Source organism: Pleuronectes platessa, chromosome 24 (genome assembly GCF_947347685.1).
Source record: "Pleuronectes platessa chromosome 24, fPlePla1.1, whole genome shotgun sequence".
NCBI lineage: Eukaryota > Metazoa > Chordata > Actinopteri > Pleuronectiformes > Pleuronectidae > Pleuronectes > Pleuronectes platessa.
The window spans coordinates 6,142,208-6,148,323 of NC_070649.1; the positions used below are offsets into that span (position 1 = coordinate 6,142,208).

Sequence of the window (6,116 nt, forward strand, 5' to 3'; positions counted from 1 at the left end):
TTATATCTACCAAAACTGCTTGTTTCACAGACTGCAGTTTTGTTTTGATCCGATGTGGTGTGCAAATACAACCGTATCTGCAATGGGTTGTGGGGCATTAACATTTGTAACTCTAATTTTGTTTTGACAGACTGTGAAAAGAACGTTGAGAACATCACCACTCTACAGGAAGACACAGTCCAGTAATGGGTGTCAGAAGTTCAGTAGTGAACGACAGGTACTGTGGAAAAATATGTGTCATTGTTGTACAATGTCCTTTGACTCTGTTTAAACAAGGTCAACACAAAAAGGTTTGATTGTAAACTGATATCGGTATGAATTCATGTTATTCTCCTCGTCAAAAGAAACAAACAATCCAAATTACCTGCAGAAAGCCCTTGATGGACGCTTCAGCTGCATCGTCAGACTGGTGAGACAGCAAGATGCCAACTTTAATGCCAATTTATTTGTGTAACATTCTGTGACCAAATGTATAGATAACTTTTTGTAGATTGTAAAAATAGATAACCCATTTATTACAAAAAAACTACACTAGAATTATCGCACTGCGTTGTATGACTCCGCTAACCAGAGCAGTGTCCGTCTACATATTTCTACATATTTTCTCTCATATAAATGACACTGTATCTCTTGACAACTGAAACCATAAGATGAGGTCAGTGTGGCCTTGACCTTTTTACTTTAAGACAAATACAAAGTTAGACAATCCGAAAACATGCAGTTATGCCTCCGGCGACTCGCTATTGCAGAGGCATTAAAACCGTAGTGTAGTAGATTGGATTTTATTGGTGTTACATTGGACATCTTGTATGGGTACACCAAAAAATATATTTGGTTTCACATTCTAGATGGCAATAAGCAGAGTCATCAACTCAGGAAAAATATTTCTGTAGAAAAGAAAGCCTTGTATGTGTGTATGTATACATACACACAAACGCACAATTGAGACGTTTTTGTCTTTTATCATATATTCTCAGGCAGTACTGATGCATTTACTGAGACGGGACGTGAGGGCCTACTCTGCGTGCTCAGAGTTCAAGCCCAGCAGGCTGCAGCGGGCCTGACATATTCTGGAACAGCAGCACAGTCTTTGGATGACTCCTCTGAAGATGAAAACATGGCGAGGTACTTCTCCACTGATGAAGAACTGTGAGGGCTGTGATTAGCTACACTCTCTTGCTACAAGGCTACTCATGCTACTCCCTGGCAGCCTTAGGAAGGCATTAGCTTGCTGTGTGGTAGCTGTTAGCTTCAGCATTTTTATTTTTTAGTGGCCTGTCTGACGTTTATGTTAAAAAAAAATCAGAGGGAACCATCTTCATAATTTAACACTATGGTTTGTTTGTGTCCTTCAGTTCTTCTCAAGAGAAGCAGTACAGGTGTGCCTCAGCTCCACGGTCCCTCCTGCAGCCTCCGCTCCTGATGCTAACCTCATGTCTCCATCACACCAAGCAGCAGACCTGGATTGACAGACCTTTCTCCAGAGCTGCCCCCTCCCTCTGAAACCCCCCTCTCCAAAACACTATTTGTGTAGTTTTTAAAGTATTTTTTGCATGAGAATTGTTGATCATAACATTTCCAGCAGATGCCTTAATATAATGTTTGTGCACAATAAATGACATTGATCATAACATAATGGTATTTCCTTGCACTTCTACACCATGATATTGTCAGATAAGATGCTGATTACATTAAAGCAGTGAATGCTCTGCTTTAAGCAACATAAACACACAATGATTCAATGGATCTGAAGTAGAATGGGCACATTACATTCTGTAGAGAATGCCTCAGTTATGGAAGTCAGAAAATAACTTTCTTTATCTGAGGTTCCAGTCATTTATAGTCACAGCAAAGCACACAGGTCTGGTTGTCTAAGTGGCGCCCATATCATATTGTTTAAGATGTGTAACATCAAGTTTGTGTTTCAGTGCAAAATTAGTCATTAGTCAAGAGTTCACCTTCTTCTTTACACTAAAATTAGGTGACCCAGATGTTTCACAATGCAATCTGATAAGGTCTTATGAGAAACATTCTTAACATTAAAGAAATCAACACAGAGGATAGCAATATCTGTTTGACTTTAATCCGTAGCTGATAATCAGCGGCCTGACTTATTCAAACACATTAATACTACAATGAATAAGGCAGGGGTTTTCCATCAGAAATCATTTCTGGGACATTAATTTAAAAGATCTCCAGTATAAGCAAATGTATTCTAAAATTGGTTTATATCCAAGTGTGAGGCTGTCCTGGCACATGGAAATAAGATATATATATATTGTTTGTATTAGCTTTCCCTCAGTTTAGTACTTGCACTTCTTGAAAAGCTCTATATAAATAAGCTGTATTAATGTTTATACATTGCCCTCTAGTATATGTTTTCCTAAAAGTCACTGTAGATACAGAAATAACAGTATGGTTCAGGTGACAGTAAGTGGAAGCTGAAGGTAATTTCCATGTGCTCAAGAGAAACATAACGTGACGATATAGTTGATTTCTGATAGAAGGCCCTGCCTCATTCATTGTAGTATTAATGTGTTTGAATAAGTCAGGCTGCCGATTACCAGCTACTGATTAAAGTCAAACAGATATTGCTATCCTCTGTGTTGATTTCTTTAATGTTAAGAATGTTTCTCATAAGACCTTATCAGATTGCATTGTGAAACATCTGGGTCACCTAATTTTAGTGTAAACAAGATGGTGAACTCTTGACTAATGACTAATTTTGCACTGAAACACAAACTTGATGTTACACATCTTAAACAATGATATGGGCGCCACTTAGACAACCAGACCTGTGTGCTTTGCTGTGACTATAAATGGCTGGAACCTCAGATAAAGAAAGTTATTTTCTGACTTCCATAACTGAGGCATTCTCTACAGAATGTAATGTGCCCATTCTACTTCAGATCCATTGAATCATTGTGTGTTTATGTTGCTTAAAGCAGAGCATTCACTGCTTTAATGTAATCAGCATCTTATCTGACAATATCATGGTGTAGAAGTGCAAGGAAATACCATTATGTTATGATCAATGTCATTTATTGTGCACAAACATTATATTAAGGCATCTGCTGGAAATGTTATGATCAACAATTCTCATGCAAAAAATACTTTAAAAACTACACAAATAGTGTTTTGGAGAGGGGGGTTTCAGAGGGAGGGGGCAGCTCTGGAGAAAGGTCTGTCAATCCAGGTCTGCTGCTTGGTGTGATGGAGACATGAGGTTAGCATCAGGAGCGGAGGCTGCAGGAGGGACCGTGGAGCTGAGGCACACCTGTACTGCTTCTCTTGAGAAGAACTGAAGGACACAAACAAACCATAGTGTTAAATTATGAAGATGGTTCCCTCTGATTTTTTTTTAACATAAACGTCAGACAGGCCACTAAAAACTAAAAATGCTGAAGCTAACAGCTACCACACAGCAAGCTAATGCCTTCCTAAGGCTGCCAGGGAGTAGCATGAGTAGCATAGTAGCAAGAGAGTGTAGCTAATCACAGCCCTCACAGTTCTTCATCAGTGGAGAAGTACCTCGCCATGTTTTCATCTTCAGAGGAGTCATCCAAAGACTGTGCTGCTGTTCCAGAATATGTCAGGCCCGCTGCAGCCTGCTGGGCTTGAACTCTGAGCACGCAGAGTAGGCCCTCACGTCCCCTCTCAGTAAATGCATCAGTACTGCCTGAGAATATATGATAAAAGACAAAAACGTCTCAATTGTGCGTTTGTGTGTATGTATACATACACACATACAAGGCTTTCTTTTCTACAGAAATATTTTTCCTGAGTTGATGACTCTGCTTATTGCCATCTAGAATGTGAAACCAAATATATTTTTTGGTGTACCCATACAAGATGTCCAATGTAACACCAATAAAATCCAATCTACTACACTACGGTTTTAATGCCTCTGCAATAGCGAGTCGCCGGAGGCATAACTGCATGTTTTCGGATTGTCTAACTTTGTATTTGTCTTAAAGTAAAAAGGTCAAGGCCACACTGACCTCATCTTATGGTTTCAGTTGTCAAGAGATACAGTGTCATTTATATGAGAGAAAATATGTAGAAATATGTAGACGGACACTGCTCTGGTTAGCGGAGTCATACAACGCAGTGCGATAATTCTAGTGTAGTTTTTTTGTAATAAATGGGTTATCTATTTTTACAATCTACAAAAAGTTATCTATACATTTGGTCACAGAATGTTACACAAATAAATTGGCATTAAAGTTGGCATCTTGCTGTCTCACCAGTCTGACGATGCAGCTGAAGCGTCCATCAAGGGCTTTCTGCAGGTAATTTGGATTGTTTGTTTCTTTTGACGAGGAGAATAACATGAATTCATACCGATATCAGTTTACAATCAAACCTTTTTGTGTTAACCTTGTTTAAACAGAGTCAAAGGACATTGTACAACAATGACACATATTTTTCCACAGTACCTGTCGTTCACTACTGAACTTCTGACACCCATTACTGGACTGTGTCTTCCTGTAGAGTGGTGATGTTCTCAACGTTCTTTTCACAGTCTGTCAAAATAAAATTAGAGTTACAAATGTTAATGCCCCACAACCCATTGCAGATACGGTTGTATTTGCACACCACATCGGATCAAAACAAAACTGCAGTCTGTGAAACAAGCAGTTTTGGTAGATATAAGGGAAATGCTAATATTTCTACATGAAACATATTCAGTCCCTTAAGCAAAATAACAATGATGGCAGGCCGCAACCTCGATGCCTTCGTCTGCTTTGCTTACAGACTAGTTTGCGGAGTCTCGTGCTGCCGCCCACTGACCGATACATCATCGCTCTTTTCTGAAACTAATGAAGGCAAATTCACACATGTAGACAGAAATAAACAGTATAAATTAAAAGGTGTAAATATTGCTAACATTATGTTTGATGGGGGTCATCATTATACATAACAGAGGAAAACTTTGCACATGTATTCCTTAAATTTACTTGCCTTCCTGTGGAAAAAGTTGTTTTCCTAGTTAAACAATCACAGCAGGGAAGCATGATTGATCAAAATTCTTTCAGTGTGATATTAACTTGTATTTCAGCAAGTGTACTTTGGGGATTTAATAAAAATGTATATTTGGCAAATTATATAAAATGTTTTTTCTGGTATGTAACTTAAAAGTACCTCTTTAATGGTAGGATCATTTCTCTCCCTCATCTTCCTCGTGGTACGTGGATGATGGTAGTGGGCTCAACCCGGCTTCTCTTTCTCTCCAGGCTGCCCTTCCTGCTCTTCATCAAGCAAAACAAACTGTTTGGTCCAAGTTGTTGACGTTAATGAAACTCCTGTAGCTTCACTTGGATCCTCCTTGATTAAAAAACAGAACATAGCAATTGTTTTATAAAATGAATCGCAACTCCATAACATGGAAACATTATTGTCATAGTGCATACTATACATTAAACCAAATTGACCTGATATTGTGGAGTAATGGTAGACAAATACACTCCTTATTAATCTAAAGCATTCATAAATCAAATTCATGTTTATATTTATATTGTAGCGTCCCTCAATGATGAGCTAAGCGTCTTGAACTGCTTTCAACAACCATGTATTCACCTCCCAGGTAGCACAGGCTACCGTGGGCTGAAGCATGTGGCTAACAATGGCGTATTAGCTGATGAACAGCGTCCATAGTGTGGATTGACGGACTATCTCCGCACTCGGACTGTAAACCTAGATCGTAACGATCTTTAAAAACAATAAACTACTTACCTGACAGAAGGAAGATGACATCGTGGTCTTCCAAGCGCGCCGTGTTTATGACGCAGCCCCGAGTTAAAGGGCTGGTTGTTTACAAATAGGGTTTTTACGACAGCCACACGTCATGTCCGCTCGCGCACTCGGTCCGCTCGCGCACTCGGGCCGCTCGGCTCGCGCCACTCGGGCCGGTCGCGCACTCGGGCCGGCCTCGGTATAAACAGACTCGCATGATCCTTCTCATTAGAGATGTAATCTAGCCTCAAATATTACTATTATATAACATGAATAACATTCACGATCACTGAAGGACACCACGCAGGGACTGTGATTTAAACACCAAGCTGCGCCCGTGGTGCCATGGCAACCATCATAGCAACGATAAAAACATGCGT

The 6,116-nt window shown here is 39.7% G+C and overlaps 1 long non-coding RNA gene across 2 annotated transcripts; it reads right to left on the reverse strand.

Moving 5' to 3' along the window:
* Nucleotides 1-3,113: 3,113 nt before the first annotated feature.
* On the reverse strand, nucleotides 3,114-5,870 carry LOC128431028 (uncharacterized). 2 transcript variants are annotated; one of them, XR_008334101.1, is made up of 5 exons: nucleotides 5,737-5,870; nucleotides 5,146-5,328; nucleotides 4,248-4,526; nucleotides 3,532-3,679; nucleotides 3,114-3,301 (listed from the first exon to the last, which is right to left on the reverse strand). It is a non-coding gene; the product is annotated as an uncharacterized LOC128431028 (long non-coding RNA). The 2 variants fall into 2 exon arrangements; XR_008334100.1 differs by lacking the exons at nucleotides 3,114-3,301; nucleotides 3,532-3,679 and having other exon boundaries at nucleotides 3,701-4,526.
* Between the last annotated feature and the right edge of the window lie 246 nt (nucleotides 5,871-6,116).